Source organism: Camellia sinensis, unplaced genomic scaffold (genome assembly GCF_055761805.1).
Source record: "Camellia sinensis isolate YWXY unplaced genomic scaffold, ASM5576180v1 Unanchor2, whole genome shotgun sequence".
Taxonomy (NCBI): Eukaryota; Viridiplantae; Streptophyta; class Magnoliopsida; order Ericales; family Theaceae; genus Camellia; species Camellia sinensis.
In genome coordinates, this window is record NW_028129079.1 from 7,928,899 (window position 1) to 7,954,100 (window position 25,202).

The window sequence follows — 25,202 nt, forward strand, 5'->3', positions numbered from 1 at the left end:
CGGAGTGGAGGAAGCCACTTGGGAACGTGAGTTGGAAGTCCGTGAGAAATATCCGGACTTGTTTGTTGATGTGTGATCTTGTATTTAAATTTTACGTTTTGTTGAACTTAAGAACTTTTATATATGTCTTAAGTTGTGAAACATTGAAAATGTTTGGTTTAATGAAAGTACGTTTAGGAACTTGCCTCATATGGAAGTTGAATGTAACATTATATCTGTTGAATATATTGTTGAAATTGGAAAGATAGTGCATAATGTTAATGCATGTTGAAAGTACATATGTTGTTTACATATTGTGTTATGTCTCTTGTTAAAGGGATGGGATGACCGGTAATGGGTCGAATTGTTGACTGTTCAAGTGTAACACTGTTTAAAATGGAGGAAAGCTTGTTTTGCAACTTGTGCTTAATTTCGGGGACGAAATTCTTTAAGGGGGGGAGGTTATAGCGATCCCGGGTTTACCCTTGTTGTACAGTGATCCGGACATGTGTCCGTGGATGTTGGTAGTTGTTTATTACCTTGTTTACATCCTTTCTTACTTTGTATTTGAGTTATAGGATGTGTTGGGCGGGTTGGTTACAGGTTGGTTGAGTTTAGAAACCAAAACTAGTTGCCCAGATTTTTGGCCTGTCCGCTCGAGCGGAGGTGTTGGCGCTCGAGCGGGGAATACATCCATCCAGTATCTTGTTGTGCAGTGTTGTGAGCTCGAGCGTAGGGTTGGGAGCTCGAGCGGAGGCCTGGTTCTGCAAATGTGCTGAGCGAGTGCATTCTGAGCTCGAGCGGGAGGTTGGCCGCTCGAGCGGAAGTCTGTGAGTGGCCGCTCGAGCGGGGTGTTTTACGCTCGAGCGGAGACCTGGGTTAAAGTCCCGAAATTGTGACTTTTGAAATCACTTTTTCACTTTCTCTTCTCTCTCTTACTTTTCCAAAATCACCATTGTTGAGCCTCTCACTCTAGACTCTACCTTCTCTCTAGGTTTTGATCTAGTAGGAGTGATTTACTCACCTTTGGCCTTTACAAAAAAGTTGTTGATCGTCGAGGGCTTCATTTTAATCTGAAAATCTCGGGTTTTGGAGCACGTGGGGTTTTGTCGTCTTCTCCTTTGGGACTCCGAATTTGAGGTAGGGATAACCTACTCCTCTCTATGGGTTTTGTCTTTAAATTTTGGTATTTTGAGATGTTGGGCTTGGTTTGGTAATTTTGTGAAAGTTTGGGGCTTTTGTGTAATTTTGCAAAAGTTGGGGTTTTATTCATAATAAACCTAGATGCATGTTTGGCATAGAAAAATGGAATGATCGTTGAATCATTGATGAAAATGGGACCTAAGGGTTGAAATGGTAATTATGGAAAATGGCCTAATTACATTGTTTAATTAATTGGGATAATTAATTGGTGAGAAATGAGGAAATGAAATGTTGATTGAATATCCATTTGTGCATTTATTTTCTGTATTAGAAATAACTGCTTTGGGATATCGGTAGAGGATAGTCGAGATTGTTGTAGACAATGCATGATGATTAGGTAAACGGAAACTAATCAATGGAATGTGTCATGGAACTTGACGGTTGATAGAATACATTAATTGTGTGTATTGTGTGATTGTATATAGAACCAATGTGTTTATATACGTTATGTGTAGAGGAGGAGATAGGGGATGTACTCCGCGGTTTAGGGGAAGATAGGGGATGTACCTCTAAACCGGATAGGTATTGGGAGGAGATAGGGGATGAACTCCGTAGACAGAGCTCATATGCTTGTCTAGAGAAGTGAAGATAGAGCTCATATGCTTATCTTTGTGAAGTGTGGATACAGCTTGTATGCTTATCTGTGGATATTGTTGATATACATATCTGTTGTAGAGTGTGGATACAGCTTGTATGCTTATCTGTGGATATTGTTGATATACATATCTGTTGTAGAGTGTGGATACAGCTTGTATGCTTATCTGTGGATATTGTTGATATACATATCTGTTGAGAATGTGGATATAGCTTTTATGCTTATCTGAATGTGAGATATAGTTTTTATACATATCTGTGGAAATGATGATAGAGCTAGCATGCTTATCTGTTGAAACAGGGAAAATGAAAAGTAATTGGGACTTGTAAGTCGTTGACATAAATATGTAATTTATGTGATTGTATCAGTGTTGACCAACTATCAATTGCTAATGTTTTAGTCATTGTCCATGGTTGGTTTAGTGTATTTCTACTGGGCTGTGGCTCACCCTATATGGGAATATCATTTTCAGGTACAGGAAGCATGCCACCTCCAAGGACATAGCTTGGGAGGCTAGAGGCGGACATAGCGTAGTTGTTTTACTTTTGATGTATTACACGTAACTTCAAGCCAAGGGCTTAATGTGTAAACGAGTTAGTACTCTTTTGTTGTAACCAAGTGTTAACTTGGAAAGCTGTAAGCCCGTAGGGCATTCTGTTTTGATGTTAACATGTAATACTATGTAATGAAACTCAATTTAAAAAAAGAAATGTGGTTAGTTTATACGTAAATGCATGTCTTATCTGATGGGTTTAATGTTATTATTTTGAGGGCGTTACATAGATCGTTAAGGTATAGTGGTTTCTTGAATGAACTTCCATTTTTATTTTTATTTAACTTCTATTTTTATTCAATTTACTCTTCTATTCAACTTCATTTTTTATATAATTTCCAAATAGATCGTTAAGGTATAGTGGTTTCTTTAATAAATTTATATTTTTAATTTTCTGTAACTTCCGTTTTTATTTTTAAGTAATTTCAATTTTTATTCAAGTTACTTTTCTATTCAACTTCCTTTTTTATTTAATTTCCAAATAGATCGTTAACGTATAGCGGCTTCTGGATTGAACTTCCATTTTTAATTTTATGCAACTTTCATTTTTATTTTTATTCGACTTCCATTTTTATTAAATATACTTTTCTATTAAACTTGATTTTTTATTTAATTTCCAAATAGATCGTTAAGGTGTAGTGGTTTGTTGAATGAACTTCCATTTTTAATTTTCTGCAACTTCCATTTTTATTTTTATTCGACTTCCATTTTTGTTCAAGTCATTTTTCTATTCAACTTCTTTTTCTATTTAATTTCCAAATAGATAGTTAAGGTATAGTGGTTTCTTGAATGAACTTCCATTTTTAATTTTCTGCCCCTTCCATTTTTATTTTTATTTAATTTCCTTTTTTATTCAAGTTTCTTTTCTACTCAACTGCCTTTTTTATTTAATTTCCAAATAGATCGTTAAGGTAAAATGGTTTTTTGATTGAACTTCCGTTGTTAATTTTATGCAACTTTCATTTTTATTTTTATTCGACTTCCATTTTTATTAAATTTACTTTTCTATTAAACTTCCTTTTTTATTTACTTTTCAAACAGATCGTTAAGGTATAGTGGTTTCTTTAATGAACTTCCGTTTTTAGTTTTATGAAACTTCAATTTTTATTTTTATTCAGCTTCCATTTTTATTCAAGTTATTTTTCTATTCCACTTCATTTTTATTTAATTTCAAAATAGGTCGTTAAGGTATTGTGGTTTCTTGAATGAACGTCCATTTTTAATTCTATTCGACTTCCATTTTTTTTATTCGACTTCCATTTTTATTCCAGTTTTTTTTCTATTCAACTTCCTTTTTTATTTAATTTCCAAATAGATCGTTAAGGCATAGTGGTTTCTTGAATGAACTTCCATTTTTAACTTTCTGCGACTTCCATTTTTATTTTTATTCAACTTCCATTTTTATTTTTGTTATTTTTCTATTCAACTTCCTTTTTTATTTAATTTCCAAATAGATCGTTAAGGTATAGTGGTTTCCTTAATGAACTTTAATTTTTAATTTTACGCAACTTCCATTTATATTTTTGTTCAACTTCCATTTTTATTCAAGTTAGTTTTCTATTCAACTTTCTTTTTTCTATTCAACTTCCATTTTTATTTAATTTCCTAATAGATCGTTAAGGTATAGTGGTTTCTTGAATGAACTTCCATTTTTAACTTTCTGCGACTTCCATTTTTATTTTTATTTAACTTCCTTTTTTATTCAAGTTTCTTTTCTACTCAACTACCTTTTTTATTTAATTTCCAAATAGATCGTTAAGGTATAGTGGTTTCTGGATTGAACTTCCATTTTTAATTTTCTGCAACTTTCATTTTTGTTTTTATTGAACTTCCTTCTTTATTCAATTTAATTTTCTATTAAACTTCTATTTTTATTTAATTTCCAAATAGATCGTTAAGGTATAGTGGTTTCTTGAATAAACTTCTATTTTTAATTTTCTGCAACTTTTATTTTTCTTTTTATTCAACTCTCATTTTTATTGAATTTACTTTTCTATTCAACTTCCTTTTTTATTTAATTTCCAAATAGATCGTTAAGGTATAGTGGTTTATTCAATGAATTTCTATTTTTAATTTTCTGCAACTTCCATTTTTATTTTTAAGTAACTTCCATTTTTAATCAAGTAACTTTTCTATTCGAGTTCCTTTTTTATTTAATTTCCAAATAGATCGTTAACGTATAGTGGTTTCTGGATTGAACTTCCATTTTTAATTTTCTGCAATTTTTATATTTATTTTTTTTCAACTTTCATTTTTATTCAATTTACTCTTCTATTCAACTTCCTTTTTTATTTAATTTCCATATTGATCGTTAACGTACAATGGTTTCTTGAATGAACTTCCTTTTTTAATTTTTTGCAACTTCCATTTATATTTTTATTAGATTTCCATTTTTATTCAAGTCATTTTTCTGTTCAACTTACTTTTTTATTTAATTTCCAAATAGATCGTTAAGGTATAGTGGTTTCTGGATTGAACTTCCATTTTAAATTTTATGCAACTTCCATTTTTAATTTTATGTAACTTCCATTTTTATTCAAGTTATTTTTCTATTCATCTTCCTTTTTTATTTAATTTCGAAATAGATCGTTAAGGTATAGCGGTTTCTTAAATGAACTTCCAATTTTAATTTTCTGCAACTTCCATTTTTCTTTCTTTTCAACTTCTTTTTTTATTCAAGCTTCTTTTCTTTTGAACTTCCTTTTTTATTTAATTTCCAAATAGATTGTTAAGGTATAGTGGTTTCTGGATTGAACTTAAATTTTTAATTTTATGCAACTTTCATTTTTGTTTTTACTCAACTTCCATTGTTATTCAATTTACTTTTCTATTAAAGTTCCTTTTTTATGTAATTTCCAAATAGATCGTTAAGGTATAGTGGTTTCTGGATTGAACTTCAATTTTTAATTTTATGCTAGTTCCATTTTTATTTTTATTCAACTTCCATTTTTATTCAATTTACTTTTCTATTAAACTTCCTTTTTTTTTTTTAATTTCCAAATAGATCGTTAAGGTATAGTGGTTTGTAGAATGAACTTCCATTTTTAATTTTTGGCAACTTCCATTTTTATTTTTATTTAACTTCCTTTTTTGTTCTGGTTTCTTTTATACTCAACTTCCTTTTTTATTTAATTTCCAAATAAATCGCTAAGGAATAGTGGTTTCTGGATTGAACTTCTGTTGTTAATTTTATGCAAGTTTCATTTTTATTTTTATTCGACTTCCATTTTCATTCAATTTACTTTTCTACTTTTTTATTAAATTTCCAAATAGATCGTTATGGTATAGTGGTTTTTTGAATGAACTTCCAATTTTAATTTTTTGCAACTTCAATTTTTATTTCTATTCTACTTCTTTTTTTATTCAAGCTTCTTTTCTATTCAACTTCTTTTCTTATTTAATTTCCAAATAGATCGTTAAGGTATAGTGGTTTCTGGATTAAACTTACATTTTTAATTTTATGCAACTTTCATTTTTATTTTTACTCAACTTCTATTTTTATTCAACTTACTTTACTATTAAAGTTCCTTGTTTATTTAATTTCCAAATATATCGTTAAGGTATAGTGGTTTCTTTCATGAACTTCCATTTTTAATTTTATGCAACTTTCATTTTCATTTTTATTCAACTTCCATTTTTATTCATGTTATTTTTCTATTCAACTGCCTTTTTTATTTAATTTCCTAATATATCGTTAAGGTATAGTGGTTTCTGGATTGAACTTCCATTTTTAATTTTAGGCAACTTACATTTTTATTTTTATTCAACTTCCATTATTATTCAATTTACTTTTCTATTAAACTTCTTTTTTTATTAGATTTCCAAATAGATCGTTAAGGTATAGTGGTTTCTAGAATTAATTTCCATTTTTAATTTTCGGCAACTTCCATTTTTATTTTTATTCGACTTCCAATTTTATTCAAGTTATTTTTCTATTCAACTTCCTTTTTTATTTAATTTCCAAATAGATCGTTAAGGTATAGTGGTTTCTTGAATGAACTTCCATTTTTAATTTTTTGCAACTTCTATTTTTATTTTTATTTAACTTCCTTTTTTGTTCAGGTTTCTTTTATACTCAACTTCCTTTTTTATTTAATTTCCAAATAAATCGCTAAGGAATAGTGGTTTCTGGATTGAACTTCCATTGTTAATTTTATGCAAGTTCCATTTTTATTTTTATTCAACTTCCATTTTTATTCAATTTACTATTCTATTGAACTTCGTTTTTTACATAATTTCCAAATTGATCGTTAAGGTATAGTGGTTTCTTGACTGAACTTCCATTTTTAATTTTCTGCGACTTCCATTTTTATTTTTATTCGATTTCCATTTTTATTCCGGTTATTTTTCTATTCAACTTCCTTTTTTATTTAATTCCCAAATAGATCGTTAAGATATAGTGGTTTCTTGAATGAACTTCTATTTTTAATTTTCTGCAACTTCCATTTTTATTTTTGTTTGACTTCCATTTTTATTCAAGTCATTTTTCTATTCAACTTATTTTTTTATTTAATTTCCAAATAGATCGTTAAGGTATAGTGGTTCTAGGATTGAACTTACATTTTTAATTTTATGCAACTTTCTTTTTTATTTTTATTCAACTTCACTTTTTATTCAATTTACTTTTCTGTTAAAGTTACTTTTTTATTTAATTTCCAAATAGATCATTAAGGTAGAGTGGTTTCTTTAATGAACTTTCATTTTTAATTTTATGCAGCTTCCAATTTTATTTTTATTCAACTTCCATTTTTATTCAAGTTATTTTTCTATTAGACTTTCTTTTTTATTTAATTTCCTAATATATCGTTAAGGTATCGTGGTTTCTTGAATGAACTTCCATTTTTAATTTTCTGTGACTTCCATTTTTATCTTTATTTAACTTCCTTTTTTATTCAAGTTTCTTTTCTACTCAACTACCTTTTTTGTTTAATTTCCAAATAGATCGTTAAGCTATAGTGGTTTCTGGATTGAACCTCCATTTTTAATTTTCTGCAACTTTCATTTTTATTTTTATTGAACTTCCATTTTTATTTAATTTCCAAATAGATCGTTAAGGTATAGTGGTTTCTTGAATGAACTTCTATCTTTAATTTTCTGCAACTTTTATTTTTATTTTTATTCGACTTTTATTTTTATTCAATTTACTTTTCTATTCAACATCCTTTTTTATTTAATTTTCAAATAGATCGTTAAGGTATAGTGGTTTCTTGAATGAATTTCCATTTTCAATTTTCTGCAACTTCCATTTTTATTTTTAAGTAACTTCCATTTTTATTCAAGTAACTTTTCTATTCGACTTCCTTTTTTATTTAATTTCCAAATAGATGGTTAAGGTATAGTGGTTTCTGGATTGAACTTCCATTTTTAATTTTCTGCAACTTTTATATTTATTTTTATTCAACTTTCATTTTTATTCAATTTAGTTTTCTATTCAACTTCCTTTTTTATTTAATTTCCAAATAGATCGTTAAGGTATAGTGGTTTCTTGAATGAACTTCCATTTTTAATTTTCTGCAACTTCCATTTTTTTATTTTGACTTCCATTTTTATTCAAGTCATTTTTCTATTCAACTTATTTTTTTATTTAATTTCCAAATAGATCGTTAAGGTATTGTGGTTTCTTGAATGAACTTCCATTTTTAATTCTATTCGACTTCCATTTTTAATTCTATTCGACTTCTATTTTTATTCAATTTACTATTCTATTAAACTTCCTTTTTTATTTAATTTCCAAATAGATCGTTAAGGTGTAGTGGTTTCTTCAACGAACTTCCATTTTTAATTTTCTGCAACTTCCATTTTTATTTTTTTTCGACCTCCATTTTTATTCAAGTTATTTTTCTATTCAACTTCCTTTTTAATTTAATTTCCAAATAGATCGTTAAGATATAGTGGTTTCTTGAATGAACTTCAATTTTTAATTTTCTGCAACTTCCATTTTTATTTTTATTTGACTTCCATTTTCATTCAAGTCATTTTTCTATTCAACTTACATTTTTATTTAATTTCCAAATAGATCGTTAAGGTATAGTTGTTTCTGGATTGAACTTCCATTTTTAATTTTATGCAACTTTCGTTTTTATTTTTATTCGACTTCCATTTTTATTCAATTTACTGTTCTATTGAACTTCCTTTTTTATTTAATATCCAAATAGATCGTTAAGGTATAGTGGTTTCTTCAATGAACTTCCATTTTTCATTTTCTGCAACTTCCATTTTCATTTTTATTCGACTTCCATTTTTATTCAAGTTATTTTTCTATTCCACTTCCTTTTTTATTTAATTTCCAAATAGATTGTTAAGATATAGTGGTTTCTTGAATGAACTTCTATTTTTAATTTTCTGCAACTTCCATTTTTATTTTTATTTAACTTCCTTTTTTATTCAAGTTTCATTTCTACTCAACTTCCTTTTTTATTTAATTTCCAAATAGATCGTTAACGTATACTGGTTTCTGGATTGAACTTCCATTTTTAATTTTCTGCAATTTCCATTTTTATTTTTATTCGACTTCCATTTTTATTTAAGTTATTTTTCTACTCAACTTCTTTTTTAATTTAATTTCCAAATAGATCGTTAAGGTATAATGGTTTCTTGAATGAACTTCCACTTTTAATTTTCTGCAACTTTCATTTTTATTTTTATTTAACTTCCTTTTTTTTTCAAGTTTCTTTTCTACTCAACTTCCTTTTTTATTTAATTTCCAAATAGATCGTTAAGGTATAGTGGTTTCTTGAATAAACTTCCACTTTTAATTTTATGCAACTTCCTTTTTTATTTGTATTCGACTTCCATTTTTATTCAAGTCGTTTTTCTTTTCAACTTCGTTTTTTATTTAATTTCCAAAAAAATCGTTAAGGTATAGTGGTTTCTTGAATGAACTACCAATTTTAATTTTTTGCAACATCGATTTTTATTTCTATTCCGCTTCTTTTTTTCTTCAAATTTTTTTTCTATTCAACTTCCTTTTTTATTTAATTTCCAAATAGATCGTAAAGGTATAGTGGTTTCTGGATTGAACTTCCATTTTTAATTTTATGCGACATTCATTTTTATTTTTATTCAACTTCCTTTTTTATTCAATTTTCTTTTCTATTAAACTTCCTTTTTTATTTAATTTCCAAATAGATCGTTAAGGTATAGTGGTTTCTTCAATGAACTTCCATTTTTAATTTTCTGCAACTTCCATTTTTATTTTTATTCGACTTCCATTTTTATTCAAGTCATTTTTCTATTCAACTTCCTTTTTTATTTAATTTCCAAATAGATCGTTAAGATATAGTATTTTTTTGAATGAACTTCTATTTTTAATTTTCTGCAACTTCGATTTTTATTTTTATTTAACTTCCTTTTTTATTCAGGTTTATTTTCTACTCAACTTCCTTTTTTATTTAATTTCCCACTAGATCGTTAATGTATAGTGGTTTCGGTATTGAACTTCCATTTTTAATTTTATGCAACTTCCATTTTTATTTTTATTGAACTTCCATTATTATTCAATTTACTTTTCTATTAAACTTCCTTTTTTATTTAATTTCCAAATAGATCGTTAAGGTATAGTTGTTTTCTAGAATGAACTTCCATTTTTAATTTTCGGCAACTCCAATTTTTATTTTTATTCGACTTCCATTTTTATTCAAGTTAATTTTCTATTCAACTTCCTTTTTTATTTAATTTCCAAATAGATCGTTAAGGTATAGTGGTTTCTAAAATGAACTTCCATTTTTAATTTTCGGCAACTTCAATTTTTATTTTTATTCGACTTCCATTTTTATTCAAGTTATTTTTCTATTCAACTTCCTTTTTTATTTAATTTCGAAATAGATCGTTTAGGTATAGTGGTTTCTTGAATGAACTTCCATTTTTAATTTTCTGCAACTTCTATTTTTATTTTTATTTAACTTCTTTTTTTGTTCAGGTTTCTTTTATAGTCAACTTCCTTTTTTATTTACTTTCCAAATAATTCGCTAAGGAATAGTGGTTTCTGGATTGAACTTCCACTGTTAATTTTATGCAAGTTTCATTTTTATTTTTATTCAACTTCCATTTTTATTCAATTTACTTTTCTATTAAACTTCCTTTTTTATTAAATTGCCAAATAGATCGTTAAGGTATAGTGGTTTTTTGAATGAACTTCCAATTTTAATTTTCTGCCACTTCCGTTTTTATTTCTATTCAACTTCTTTTTTTATTCAAGCTTCTTTTCTATTCAACTTCTTTTTTTTATTTAATTTCCAAATAGATCGTTAAGGTATTGTGGTTTGTACATTGAACTTACATTTTTAATTTTATGCAACTTCCATTTTTATTTTTCCTCAACTTCCATTTTTATTCAATTTATTTTACTATTAAAGTTCCTTTTTATTTAATTTCCAAATATATCGTTAAGGTATAGTGGTTTCTTTAATGAACTTCCATTTTTAATTTTATACAACTTCCATTTTTATTTTTATTCAACTTCCATTTTTATTCATGTTATTTTTCAATTCAACTTCCTTTTTTATTTAATTTCCTAATAGATCGTTAAGGTATAGTGGTTTCTGGATTGAACTTTCATTTTTAATTTTATGCAACTTCCATTTTTATTTTTATTCGACTTCCATTTTTATTCAATTTACTTTTCTATTAATCTTCCTTTTTTATTTAATTTCTAAATAGATCGTTAAGGTATAGTGGTTTCTTGAATGAACTTCCAATTTTAATTTTCTGCAACTTCCATTTTTCTTTCTTTTCAACTTCTTTTTTTATTCAAGCTTCTTTTCTTTTCAACTTCCTTTTTTATTTAATTTCCAAATAGATTGTTAAGGTATAGTGGTTTCTGGATTGAACTTAAATTTTTAATTTTATGCAACTTTCTTTTTTGTTTTTACTCAACTTCCATTGTTATTCAATTTACTTTTCTATTAAAGTTCCTTTTTTATTTAATTTCCAAATAGATCGTTAAGGTATAGTGGTTTCTTTAATGCACTTCCATTTTTAATTTTATGCAACTTCCATTTTTATTCAAGTTATTTTTCTATTCATCTTCCTTTTTTATTTAATTTCGAAACAGATCGTTAAGGTATAGCGGTTTCTTGAATGAACTTCCAATTTTAATTTTCTGCAACTTCCATTTTTCTTTCTTTTCAACTTCTTTTTTTATTCAAGCTTCTTTTCTTTTGAACTTCCTTTTTTATTTAATTTCCAAATAGATTGTTAAGGTATAGTGGTTTCTGGATTGAACTTAAATTTTTAATTTTATGCAATTTTCTTTTTTGTTTTTACTCAACTTCCATTGTTATTCAATTTACTTTTCTATTAAAGTTCCTTTTTTATTTAATTTCCAAATAGATCGTTAAGGTATAGTGGTTTCTTTAATGCACTTCCATTTTTAATTTTATGTAACTTCCATTTTTATTCAAGTTATTTTTCTATTCATCTTCCTTTTTTATTTAATTTCGAAATAGATCGTTAAGGTATAGCGGTTTCTTGAATGAACTTCCAATTTTAATTTTCTGCAACTTCCATTTTTCTTTCTTTTCAACTTCTTTTTTTATTCAAGCTTCTTTTCTTTTGAACTTCCTTTTTTATTTAATTTCCAAATAGATTGTTAAGGTATAGTGGTTTCTGGATTGAACTTAAATTTTTAATTTTATGCAACTTTCATTTTTGTTTTTACTCAACTTCCATTGTTATTCAATTTACTTTTCTATTAAAGTTCCTTTTTTATGTAATTTCCAAATAGATCGTTAAGGTATAGTGGTTTCTTTAATGAACTTCCATTTTTAATTTTATGCAACTTCCATTTTTATTTTTATTCAACTTCCATTTTTATTCAAGTTATTTTTCTTTTCATCTTCCTTTTTTATTTAATTTCCAAATAGATCGTTAAGGTATAGTGGTTTCTTGAATGAACTTCCATTTTTAATTTTCTGCAACTTCCATTTTTATTTTTATTTAACTTCCTTTTTTGTTCAGGTTTCTTTTATACTCAACATCCTTTTTTATTTAATTTCCAAATAAATCGCTAAGGAATAGTGGTTTCTGGATTGAACTTCCACTGTTAATTTTATGCAAGTTTCATTTTTATTTTTATTCGACTTCCATTTTTATTCAATTTACTTTTCTATTAAACTTCCATTTTTATTTAATTTCCAAATAGATCATTAAGGTATAGTGGTTTCTTGAATGAACTTCCATTTTTAATTTTCTGCAACTTTTATTTTTATTTTTATTCAACTTTCTTTTTTATTTAGGTTTCTTTTAAACTCAACTTTCTTTTTTATTTAATTTCCAAATAAATCGCTAAGGAATATTGGTTTCTGGATTGAACTTCCATTGTTAATTTTATGCAAGTTTCATTTTTATTTTTATTCGACTTCCATTTTTATTCAATTTACTTTTCTATAAAACTTCCTTTTTTTTTTTTAATTTCCAAATAGATGGTTAAGGTATAGTGGTTTCTTGAATGAACTTCCATTTTTAATTTTCTGCAACTTTTATTTTTATTTTTATTCAACTTTCTTTTTTATTCAATTTACTTTTCTATTCAACTTCCTTTTTTATTTAATTTCCAAATAGATCGTTAAGGTATAGTGGTTTCTTGAATGAATTTCCATTTTTAATTTTCTGCAACTTCCATTTTTATTTTTAAGTAACTTCCATTTTTATTCAAGTAACTTTTCTATTCAACGTCCTTTTTTATTTAATTTCCAAATAGATCATTAAGGTATAGTGGTTTCTTGAATGAACTTCCATTTTTAATTTTCTGCGACTTTCATTTTTATTTTTATTTAACTTCCTTTCTTATTCAAGTTTCTTTTCTACTCAACTACCTTTTTTGTTTAATTTCCAAATAGATCGTTAAGGTATAGTGGTTTCTGGATTGAACTTTCATTTTTAATTTTATGCAACTTTCATTTTTATTTTTATTCGACTTCCATTTTTATTCAATTCATTTTTCTATTCAATTTCCTTTTTTATTTAATTTCCAAATTGATCGTTAAGGTATAGAGATTTCTTGACTGAACTTCCATTTTAAATTTTCTTCGACTTCCATTTTTATTTTTATTCAATTTCCATTTTTATTCAGGTTATTTTCCTATTCAACTAACTTTTTTATTTGATTTCCATATAGATGGTTAAGGTATAGTGGTTTCTTGAATGAAATTCCAATTTTAATTTTCTGCAACTTCTATTTTTATTTCTATTCAACTTCTTTTTTTATTCAAGCTTCTTTTCTATTCAACTTCCTTTTTTATTTAATTTCCAAATAGATCGTAAAGGTATAGTGCTTTCTGGATTGAACTTACATTTTTAATTTTATGCAACTTTCATTTTTATTTTTATTCAACTTCACTTTTTATTCAATTTACTTTTCTGTTAAAGTTATTTTTTTATTTAATTTCCAAATAGATCGTTAAGGTATAGTGGTTTCTTTAATGAACTTTCATTTTTAATTTTATCCAACTTCCATTTTTATTTTTATTCAACTTCCATGTTTATTCAAGTTATTTTTCTATAAGACTTTCTTTTTTATTTAATTTCCTAATAGATCGTTAAGGTATAGTGGTTTCTTGAATGAACTTCCATTTTTAATTTTCTGCGACTTCCATTTTTATTTTTATTTAACTTCCTTTTTTATTCAAGTTTCTTTTCTACTCAACTACCTTTTTTGTTTAATTTCCAAATAAATCGTTAAGGTATACTGGTTTCTGGATTGAACTTCCATTTTTAATTTTCTGCAACTTTCATTTTTATTTTTATTGAACTTCCATTTTTATTCAATTTAATTTTCTATTAAACTTCCATTTTTATTTGATTTCCAAATAAAACGTTAAGGTATAGTGGTTTCTTGAATGAACTACTATTTTTAATTTTCTGCAACTTCCATTTTTATTTTTATTTTTATCCAACTTTCATTTTTATTCAATTTACTTTTCTATTCAACATCCTTTTTTTATTTAATTTCCAAATAGATCGTTAAGGTATAGTGGTTTCTTGAATGAATTTCCATTTTTAATTTTCTGCAACTTCCATTTTTATTTTTAAGTAACTTCCATTTTTATTCAAGTAACTTTTCTATTCGACTTCCTTTTTTATTTAATTTCCAAATAGATCGTTAACGTATAGTGGTTTCTTGAATGAACTTCCTTTTTTAATTTTCTGCAGCTTCCATTTTTATTTTTATTTGACTTCCATTTTTATTCAAGTCATTTTTCTATTCAACTTACTTTTTTATTTAATTTCCAAATAGATCGTTAACGTATAGTGGTTTCTGGATTGAACTTCCATTTTTAATTTTATGCAACTTTCGTTTTTATTTTTATTCGACTTCCATTTTTACTCAATTTACTATTCTATTAAACTTCCTTTTTTTTTTTAATTTCCAAATAGATCGTTAAGGTATAGTTGTTTCTTCAATGAGCTTCCATTTTTAATTTTCTGCAACTTCCATTTTTATTTTTATTCGACTTCCATTTTTATTCAAGTTATTTTTCTATTCAACTTTCTTTTTTATTTAATTTCCAAATAAATCGTTAAGATATAGTGGTTTCTTGAATGAACTTCTATTTTTAATTTTCTGCGACTTCCATTTTTATTTTTATTTAACTTCCTTTTTTATTCATGTTTCTTTTCTACTCAACTTCCTTTTTTTTTAATTTCCGAATAGATCGTTAAGGTGTAGTGTTTTCTAGATTGAACTTCCATTTTTAATTTTATGCAACTTCCATTTTTATTTTTATTCAACTTCCATTTTTATTCAGTTTACTTTTCTATTAAACTTCCTTTTTTTTTTTAATTTCCAAATAGATCGTTAAGGTATAGTGGTTTCTTGAATGAACTTCCATTTTTAATTTTCTGCAACTTCTATTTTTATTTTTATTTAACTTCCTTTTTTCTTTAAGTTTCTTTTATACTCAACATCGTTTTTTATTTAATTTCCAAATAGATGGTTAAGGTATAGTGGTTTCTGGATTGAACTTCCATTTTTAATTTTCTCCAACTTCCTTTTTTATTTTTATTCAACTTCTATTTTTATTCAATTTACTTTTCTATTAAACTTCTATTTTTATTTAATATCCGAATAGATCGTTAAGGTATAGTGGTTTCTTGAATGAACTTCCATTTTTAATTTTCTGCAACTTTTATTTTTATTTTTATTCAACTTTCATTTTTATTCATTTTAGTTTTGCATTCAACTTCCTTTTTTATTTAATTTCCAAATAGATCGTTAAGGTATAGTGGTTTCTTGAATGAATTCCCATTTTTAATTTTCTGCAACTTCCATTTTTATTAAAGTAACTTTTCTATTCAACTTCCTTTTTTATTTAATTTCCAAATAGATCGTTAACGTATAGTGGTTTCTGGAATGAACTTCCCTTTTAAATTTTATGCAGCTTTAATTTTTATTTTTATTCAACTTCCATTTTTATTCAATTTACTTTTCTATTAAACTTCCTTTTTTATTTAATTTCCAAATAGATCGTTAAGGTATAGTGGTTTCTTGAACGAACTTCGATTTTTAATTTTCTACAACTTCCATTTTTATTTTTATTCGACTTCCATTTTTATTCAAGTCATTTTTCTATTCAATTTCCTTTTTTATTTAATTTCCAAATTGATCGTTAAGGTATAGAGGTTTCTTGACTGAACTTCCATTTTTAATTTTCTTCGACTTCCATTTTTATTTTTATTCGATTTCCATTTTTATTCAGGTTTTTTTTTCTATTCAACTTCCTTTTGTATTTGATTTCCATATAGATCGTTAAGGTATAGTGGTTTCTTGAATGAACTTCCAATTTTAATTTTCTGCAACTTCCATTTTTATTTCTATTCAACTTCTTTTTTTATTCAAGCTTCTTTTCTATTCAACTTCCTTTTTTATTTATTTTCCAAATAGATCGTTAAGGTATAGTGGTTTCTGGATTGAACTTACATTTTTAATTTTATGCTACTTTCATTTTTATTTTTATTCAACTTCACTTTTTATTCAATTTACTTTTCTGTTAAAGTTATTTTTTTATTTAATTTCCAAATAGATCGTTAAGGTATAGTGGTTTCTTTAATGAACTTTCATTTTTAATTTTATACAACTTCCATTTTTATTTTTATTCAACTTCCATTTTTATTCAAGTTATTTTTCAATTAGACTTTCTTTTTTATTTAATTTCCTAATAGATCGTTAAGGTATATTGGTTTCTTGAATGAACTTCCATTATTAATTTTCTGCAACTTCCATTTTTATTTTTATTTAACTTCCTTTTTTATTCAAGTTTCTTTTCTACTCAACTACCTTTTTTGTTTAATTTCCAAATAGATCGTTAAGGTATAGCGGTTTCTGGATTGAACTTCCATTTTTAATTTTCTGCAACTTTCATTTTTATTTTTATTGAACTTCCATTTTTATTCAATTAACTTTTCTATTCGACTTCCTTTTTATTTAATTTCCAAATAGATCGTTAAGGTATAGTGGTTTCTTGAATAAATTTCCATTTTTAATTTTCTGCAACTTCCATTTTTATTTTTAAGTAACTTCCATTTTTATTCAAGTAACTTTTCTATTCGACTTCTTTTTAATTTAATTTCCAAATAGATCGTTAACGTACAGTGGTTTCTTGAATGAACTTCCTTTTTTAATTTTCCGCAACTTCCATTTTTATTTTTATCTGACTTCCATTTTTATTCATGTTATTTTTCTATTCAACTTCCTTTTTTATTTAATTTCCAAATAGATCGTTAACGTATAGTGGTTTCTGTATTGAACTTCCATTTTTAATTTTATGCAACTTTCGTTTTTATTTTTATTCGACTTCCATTTTTATTCAATTTACTATTCTATTAAACTTCCTTTTTTTATTTAATTTCCAAATAGATCGTTAAGGTATAGTGGTTTCTTCAATGAGCTTCCATTTTTAATTTTCTGCCACTTTCATTTTTATTTTTATTCGACTTCCATTTTTATTCAAGTTATTTTTCTATTCAACTTCCTTTTTATTTAATTTCCAAATAAATAGTTAAGATATAGTGGTTTCTTGAATGAACTTCTATTTTTAATTTTCTGCAACTTCCATTTTTATTTTTATTTAACTTCCTTTTTTATTCATGTTTCTTTTCTACTCAACTTCCTTTTTTATTTAATTTCCAAATAGATCGTTAAGGTGTAGTGGTTTCTGGATTGAACTTCCATTTTTAATTTTATGCAACTTCCATTTTTATTTTTATGCAACTTCCATTTTTATTCAATTTACTTTTCTATTAAACTTCCTTTTTTATTTAATTTCCAAATAGATCGTTAAGGTATAGTAGTTTCTAGAATGAACTTCCATTTTTAATTTCCGGCAACTTCCATTTTTATTTTTATTCGACTTCCATTTTTATTCAAGTTATTTTTCTATTCAACTTTCTTTTTTATTTAATTTCCAAATAGATCGTTAATGTATAGTGGTTTCTGGAATGAACTTCCGTTTCTAATTTTCTGCAACTTCTATTTTTATTATTATTTAACATCCTTTTTTGTTCAGGTTTCTTTTATACTCAACTTCCATTTTTATTTAATTTCCAAATAAATCGATAAGGAATAGTGTTTTCTGGATTGAACTTCATTGTTAATTTTATGCATGTTTCATTTTTATTCTAGTTATTTTTCGACACAACTTCCTTTTTTATTTAATTTCCAAATAGATCGTTAAGGTATAGTGGTTTCTTCAATGAACTTCCATTTTTAATTTTCTGCAAATTCTATTTTTATTTTTATCTAACTTCCTTTTTTGTTCAGGTTTCTTTTATACTCAACATCGTTTTTTATTTAATTTCCAAATAGATGGTTAAGGTATAGTGGTTTCTGGATTGAACTTCCATTTTTAATTTTCTGCAACTTCCTTTTTTATTTTTATTCAACTTCTATTTTTATTCAATTTACTTTTCTATTCAACTTCCTTTTTTATTTAATTTCCAAATAGATCGTTAAGGTATGGTGGTTTCTTGAATGAATTTCCATTTTCAATTTTCTGCAACTTCCATTTTTATTCAAGTAACTTTTCTATTCAACTTCCTTTTTTATTTAATTTCCAAATAGATCGTTAACGTATAGTGGTTTCTAGAATGAACTTCCCTTTTTAATTTTATGCAGCTTTAATTTTTATTTTTATTCAACTTCCATTTTTATTCAATTTACTTTTCTATTAAACTTCCTTTTTTATTTAATTTCCAAATAGATCGTTAAGGTATAGTGGTTTGTTGAACGAACTTCCATTTTTAATTTTCTGCAACTTTCATTTTTATTTTTATTCGACTTCCATTTTTATTCTAGTCATTTTTCTATTCAATTTCCTTTTTTATTTAATTTCCAAATTGATCGTTAAGGTATGGTGGTTTCTTGACTGAACTTCTATTTTTAATTTTCTTCGACTTCCATTTTTATTTTAATTCGATTTCCATTTTTATTCAGGTTATTTTTCTATTCAACTTCCTTTTTTATTTGATTTCCATATAGATCGTTAAGGTATAGTGATTTCTTGAATGAACTTCCAATTTTAATTTTCTGCAACTTCCATTTTTATTTCTATTCAACTTCCTTCTTTTATTTAATTTCCAAATAGCTCGTTAAGGTATAGTGGTTTCTGGATTGAACTTACATTTTTAATTTTATGCAACTTTCATTTTTATGCAACTTCCATTTTTATTTCTAGTTATTTTTTGACACAACTTCCTTTTTTATTTAATTTCCAAATAGATCGTTAAGGTATAGTGGTTTCTTCAATGAACTTCCAGTTTTAATTTTCTGCAACTTCTATTTTTATTTTTATCTAACTTCCTTTTTTGTTCAGGTTTCTTTTATACTCAACATCGTTTTTTATTTAATTTCCAAATAGATGGTTAAGGTATAGTGGTTTCTGGATTGAACTTCCATTTTTAATTTTCTGCAACTTCCTTTTTTATTTTTATTCGACTTCCATTTTTATTCAATTTACTTTTCTATTAAACTTCCTTTTTTTTTTTTTTTAATTTCCAAATAGATGGTTAAGGTATAGTGGTTTCTTGAATGAACTTCCATTTTTAATTTTCTGCAACTTTTATTTTCATTTTTATTCAACTTTCTTTTTTGTTCAATTTACTTTTCTATTCAACTTCCTTTTTTATTTAATTTCCGAATAGATCGTTAAGGTATAGTGGTTTCTTGAATGAATTTCCATTTCTAATTTTCTGCAACTTCCATTTTTATTTTTAAGTAACTTCCATTTTTATTCAAGTAACTTTTCTATTCAACGTCCTTTTTTATTTAATTTCCAAATAGATCGTTAAGGTATAGTGGTTTCTTGAATGAACTTCCATTTTTAATTTTCTGCGACTTTCATTTTTATTTTTATTTAACTTCCTTTCTTATTCAAGTTTCTTTTCTACTCAACTACCTTTTTTGTTTAATTTCCAAATAGATCGTTATGGTATAGTGGTTTCTGGATTGAACTTTCATTTTTAATTTTATGCAACTTTCATTTTTATTTTTATTGGACTTCCATTTTTATTCAAGTCATTTTTCTATTCAATTTCCTTTTTTATTTAATTTCCAAATTGATCGTTAAGGTATAGAGGTTTCTTGACTGAACTTCCATTTTTAATTTTCTTCGACTTCCATTTTTATTTTTATTCGACTTCCATTTTTATTCAAGTTATTTTTCTATTCAACTTTCTTTTTTATTTAATTTCCAAATAGATCGTTAATGTATAGTGGTTTCTGGAATGAACTTCCATTTCTAATTTTCTGCAACTTCTATTTTTATTATTATTTAACATCCTTTTTTGTTCAAGTTTCTTTTATACTCAACTTCCTTTTTTATTTAATTTCCAAATAAATCGCTAAGGAATAGAGTTTTCTGGATTGAACTTCATTGTTAATTTTATGCATGTTTCATTTTTATTCAAGTTATTTTTCGACACAACTTCCTTTTTTATTTAATTTCCAAATAGATCGTTAAGGTATAGTGGTTTCTTGAATGAACTTCCATTTTTAATTTTCTGCAACTTCCATTTTTCTTTCTTTTCAACTTCTTTCTTTATTCAAGCTTCTTTACTTTTCAACTTCCTTTTTTATTTAATTTCCAAATAGATTGTTAAGGTATAGTGGTTTCTGGATTGAACTTAAATCTTTAATTTTATGCAACTTTCTTTTTTGTTTTTACTCAACTTCCATTGTTATTCAATTTACTTTTCTATTAAAGTTCCTTTTTTATTGAATTTCCAAATAGATCGTTAAGGTATAGTGGTTTCTTTAATGAACTTCCATTTTTAATTTTATGCAACTTCCATTTTTATTTTTATTCAACTTCCATTTTTATTCAAGTTATTTTTCTATTCATCTTCCTTTTTTATTTAATTTCTAAATAGATCGTTAAGGTATAGCGGTTTCTTGTATGAACTTCCAATTTTAATTTTCTGCAACTTCCATTTTTCTTTCTTTTCAACTTCTTTTTTTATTCTAGCTTCTTTTCTTTTGAACTTCCTTTTTTATTTAATTTCCAAATAGATTGTTAAGGTATAGTGGTTTCTGGATTGAACTTAAATTTTTAATTTTATGCAACTTTCATTTTTGTTTTTACTCAACTTCCATTGTTATTCAATTTACTTTTCTATTAAAGTTTCTTTTTATTTAATTTCCAAATAGATCGTTAAGGTATAGTGGTTTCTTTAATGAACTTCATTTTTAATTTTATGCAACTTCCATTTTTATTTTTATTCAGGTTATTTTTCTATTCATCTTCCTTTTTTATTTAATTTCCAAATAGATCGTTAAGGTATAGTGGTTTCTTGAATGAACTTCCATTTTTAATTTTCTGCAACTTCCATTTTTATTTTTATTTAACTTCCTTTTTTGTTCAGGTTTCTTTTATACTCAACATCCTTTTTCATTTAATTTCCAAATAAATCGCTAAGGAATAGTGGTTTCTGGATTGAACTTCCACTGTTAATTTTATGCAAGTTTCATTTTTATTTTTATTCGACTTCCATTTTTATTTAATTTACTTTTCTATTAAACTTCCATTTTTATTTAATTTCCAAATAGATCATTAAGGTATAGTGGTTTCTTGAATGAACTTCCATTTTTAATTTTCTGCAACTTTTATTTTTATTTTTATTCAACTTTCTTTTTCATTCAGGTTTCTTTTAAACTCAACTTTCTTTTTTATTTAATTTCCAAATAAATCGCTAAGGAATAGTGGTTTCTGGATTGAACTTCCATTGTTAATTTTATGCAAGTTTCATTTTTATTTTTATTCGACTTCCATTTTTATTCAATTTACTTTTCTATTAAACTTCCTTTTTTTTTTAATTTCCAAATAGATGGTTAAGGTATAGTGGTTTCTTGAATGAACTTCCATTTTTAATTTTCTGCAACTTTTATTTTCATTTTTATTCAACTTTCTTTTTTATTCAATTTACTTTTCTATTCAACTTCCTTTTTTATTTAATTTCCAAATAGATCATTAAGGTATAGTGGTTTCTTGAATGAATTTCCATTTTTAATTTTCTGCAACTTCCATTTTTATTTTTAAGTAACTTCCATTTTTATTCAAGTAACTTTTCTATTCAACGTCCTTTTTTATTTAATTTCCAAATAGATCGTTAAGGTATAGTGGTTTCTTGAATGAACTTCCATTTTTAATTTTCTGCGACTTTCATTTTTATTTTTATTTAACTTCCTTTCTTATTCAAGTTTCTTTTCTACTCAACTACCTTTTTTGTTTAATTTCCAAATAGATCGTTATGGTATAGTGGTTTCTGGATTGAACTTTCATTTTTAATTTTATGCAACTTTCATTTTTATTTTTATTGGACTTCCATTTTTATTCAAGTCATTTTTCTATTCAATTTCCTTTTTTATTTAATTTCCAAATTGATCGTTAAGGTATAGAGGTTTCTTGACTGAACTTCCATTTTTAATTTTCTTCGACTTCCATTTTTATTTTTATTCGACTTCCATTTTTATTCAAGTTATTTTTCTATTCAACTTTCTTTTTTATTTAATTTCCAAATAGATCGTTAATGTATAGTGGTTTCTGGAATGAACTTCCATTTCTAATTTTCTGCAACTTCTATTTTTATTATTATTTAACATCCTTTTTTGTTCAGGTTTCTTTTATACACAACTTCCTTTTTTATTTAATTTCCAAATAAATCGCTAAGGAATAGTGTTTTCTGGATTGAACTTCATTGTTAATTTTATGCATGTTTCAATTTTATTCAAGTTATTTTTCGACACAACTTCCTTTTTTATTTAATTTCCAAATAGATCGTTAAGGTATAGTGGTTTCTTGAATGAACTTCCATTTTTAATTTTCTGCAACTTCTATTTTTGTTTTTATCTAACTTCCTTTTTTGTTCAGGTTTCTTTTATACTCAACATCGTTTTTTATTTAATTTCCAAATAGATGGTTAAGGTATAGTGGTTTCTGGATTGAACTTCCATTTTTAATTTTCTGCAACTTCCTTTTTTATTCTTATTCAACTTCTATTTTTATTCAATTTACTTTTCTATTCAACTTCCATTTTTATTTAATTTCCAAATAGATCGTTAAGGTATGGTGGTTTCTTGAATGAATTTCCATTTTCAACTTTCTGCAACTTCCATTTTTATTCAAGTAACTTTTCTATTCAACTTCCTTTTTTATTTAATTTCCAAATAGATCGTTAACGTATAGTGGTTTCTAGAATGAACTTCCCTTTTTAATTTTATGCAGCTTTAATTTTTATTTTTATTCAACTTCCATTTTTATTCAATTTACTTTTCTATTAAACTTCCTTTTTTATTTAATTTCCAAATAAATCATTAAGGTATAGTGGTTTGTTGAACGAACTTCCATTTTTAATTTTCTGCAACTTTCATTTTTATTTTTATTCGACTTCCATTTTTATTCTAGTCATTTTTCTATTCAATTTCCTTTTTTATTTAATTTCCAAATTGATCGTTAAGGTATAGTGGTTTCTTGACTGAACTTCTATTTTTAATTTTCTTCGACTTCCATTTTTATTTTAATTCGATTTCCATTTTTATTCAGGTTATTTTTCTATTCAACTTCCTTTTTTATTTGATTTCCATATAGATCGTTAAGGTATAGTGATTTCTTGAATGAACTTCCAATTTTAATTTTCTGCAACTTCCATTTTTATTTCTATTCAACTTCCTTTTTTTATTTAATTTCCAAATAGCTCGTTAAGGTATAGTGGTTTCTGGATTGAACTTACATTTTTAATTTTATGCAACTTTCATTTTTATTTTTATTCAACTTCAATTTTTATTCAATTTACTTTTCTGTTAAAGTTATTTTTTTATTTAATTTCAAAATAGATCGTTAAGGTATAGTGGTTTTTTTAATGAACTTTCATTTTTAATTTTATACAACTTCCATTTTTATTTTTATTCAACTTCCATTTTTATGCAAGTTATTTTTCTATTAGACTTTGTTTTTTATTTAATTTCCTAATAGATCGTTAAGGTATAGTGGTTTCTTGAATGAACTTTCATTTTTAATTTTCTGCGACTTCCATTTTTATTTTTATTTAACTTCATTTTTTATTCGAGTTTATTTTCTACTCAACTACCTTTTTTGTTTAATTTCCAAATAGATCGTGAAGGTATAGTAGTTTCTGGATTGAACTTCCTTTTTTAATTTTCTGCAACTTCTATTTTTATTTTCATTCGACTTCCATTTTTATTCAAGTTATTTTTCTATTCAACTTCCTTTTTTATTTAATTTCCAAATAAATCGTTAAGATATAGTGGTTTCTTGAATGAACTTCTATTTTTAATTTTCTGCAACTTCCATTTTTATTTTTATTTAACTTCTTTTTTTATTCATGTTTCTTTTCTACTCAACTTCTTTTTCTATTTAATTTCCAAATAGATCGTTAAGGTATAGTGGTTTCTTGAATGAATTTCCATTTTTAATTTTCTGCAACTTCCATTTTTATTTTTAAGTAACTTCCATTTTTATTCAAGTAACTTTTCTATTCGACTTCCTTTTTTATTTAATTTCCAAATAGAGCGTTAACGTATAGTGGTTTCTGGATTGAACTTCCATTTTTAATTTTCTGCAACTTTTGTCTTTATTTTAATTCAACTTTCAATTTTATTCAATTTACTTTTCTATTCAACTTCCTTTTTTATTTAATTTCCAAATTGAACGTTAAGGTGTAGTGGTTTCTTGAATGAACTTCCTCTTTTAATTTTTTGCAACTTCCAATTTTATTTTTATTCGACTTCCATTTTTATTCAAGTCATTTTTCTATTCAACTTACTTTTTTATTTAATTTCCAAACAGATCGTTAAGGTATAGTGGTTTCTGGATTGAACTTCCATTTTTAATTTTATGCAACTTTCGTTTTTATTTTTATTCGACTTCCATTTTTATTCAATTTACTATTATTTTAAACTTCCTTTTTTATTTAATTTCCAAATAGATCGTTATGGTATAGTGGTTTCTTCAATGAACTTCCATTTTTAATTTTCTGCAACTTCTATTTTTATTTTCATTCGACTTCTATTTTTATTCAAGTTATTTTTCTATTCAACTTCCTTTTTTATTTAATTTCCAAATAAATCGTTAAGATATTGTGGTTTCTTGAATGAACTTCTATTTTTAATTTTCTGCAACTTCCATTTTTATTTTTATTTAACTTCTTTTTTTATTCATGTTTCTTTTCTACTCAACTTCTTTTTTTATTTAATTTCCAAATAGATCGTTAAGGTATAGTGGTTTCTTGAATGAATTTTCATTTTTAATTTTCTGCAACTTCCATTTTTATTTTTAAGTAACTTCCATTTTTATTCAAGTAACTTTTCTATTCGACTTCCTTTTTTATTTAATTTCCAAATAGAGCGTTAACGTATAGTGGTTT